This window comes from Denticeps clupeoides, chromosome 16, assembly GCF_900700375.1.
Source record: "Denticeps clupeoides chromosome 16, fDenClu1.1, whole genome shotgun sequence".
NCBI classification, from domain to species: Eukaryota; Metazoa; Chordata; class Actinopteri; order Clupeiformes; family Denticipitidae; genus Denticeps; species Denticeps clupeoides.
Window position 1 is genome coordinate 346891 of NC_041722.1, and position 1468 is coordinate 348358.

At 41.0% G+C, this 1468-nt stretch overlaps 1 long non-coding RNA gene across 1 annotated transcript; it reads left to right on the forward strand.

The window, feature by feature from the left end:
* The first annotated feature begins 395 nt into the window (after positions 1 to 395).
* Positions 396 to 1027, forward strand: LOC114765556 (uncharacterized). The gene is made up of 3 exons (XR_003742673.1): positions 396 to 419; positions 641 to 694; positions 956 to 1027. It is a non-coding gene; the product is annotated as an uncharacterized LOC114765556 (long non-coding RNA).
* Positions 1028 to 1468: the final 441 nt, after the last annotated feature.

Genomic DNA, 1468 nt, shown 5'->3' on the forward strand with positions numbered 1-1468 from the left:
GCTCCACTGCTGCCCGAACATTAAGTTTGGACTTTTCTACCCGGCTACACTGCATATTACACTGGCCAACAGTCAGACCCACAGATTTGAGGCCCTGGACTTTATTGAGAAGAAAGTGAGAAAGGTGGTGGTTCCAGGCTCCCTCTAGCTAATTAGCTAACTTGCCATTGTTGCTGGTAGTTCACATCGCAGAATACATGTTCCGACGTTATTTGCATTTCACCAAAACATGCCAACTCTGGCAGTTTGTGATTTTATTTTTTTATGCGCATTTTATTTGGTTCTATAATATGATTATATATCGCCTGTCATTTGGTTCTGGGCGTGTGTGCGCGAGCGCGCGACCATTATCGGGCTGATTACGCGGGAACCTGTGTGCGCATGCGTGATCCGGTCAGATCCTTTCTTACCTTTACGAGGTAGGTTCGTCGTGCCATGCTGGGTTTGGGAAAAGTGAATAAATCCGGCTTGGGAGCAAAATTCATTTTCACCATGCAGTATATTGCCCATTTAGAAGTAGATGAGATGTTTGTAATTGAGTTAGACAGAGTTTTATTTCGGCGCTAGCATACGCGCTAATTGTTAGCGCTTGGAACATGTGCTGCACCTCGTTCACCGAGCGCGTTTCATATTTGTTCAGGGGAGCTCGGTGTGAGACGCTCTGCACCCACAACCCATGTTTTATTTGTTTCAGGTATGTAGAAGTTTATTTTGTATGATGTTAATGAGTTATATTTGTTTTACTGTAAATGTTCACATTGTTCTTATTTAATAGGTTTTATGTGTATTTATTTGTTAATCCTTTTGTATATTTTATTGAATTTCATTTATAATTTGTCTATTTGTATATTTTCCTGTATGGGGAAATCAATTGTGTGATTCCAGACCTTTTCTTACCGAGGGGAGCCCAGTGTGAGACGCTCTGCACCCACAATCCATGTTTTGTTGGTTTCAGTAAACCGTCAGTTGCAACCGAGTTCCATGTCCTGCCTCTACTTTACTTTACAATCACAATGCAGAGTACTTGGAAGAGAGAGGTCCAGGGACAACGGGTTACATCAAACTTTCTCACAAGGTGAGCTTTATGTTCTTTTCTACTTTTAGAAGATCTGATTGTGTACTCTAATTGAGCTACGGTGTCGATCTTTTTTTCTTTGGTCTACCTTTTATAAGTACAGGAATTTAGATTTTGTGTGTAGATATACTGTGCCAGCTTTTAGGCATTGTGAAGGGGAGTTAATATGGCCATTGTGTCTTCAAGTGTTAGGTTTACGTTTCGGTTATTAATCCTTTTTTCCTAGTGAGGGTTAGTGCAATTTGTTATAAGGGTAAGTTTTAATATATTAATTTTTTTCCTCTTCATTAGGAACGTCTTTTCATGATGGGCAGTTGGTTACTTGCACCATCCACAGACGTGCCAAGAAGATGGTGTGATATGAAGTGGGTGGTGCGCCTCCCTTTGTGGGAG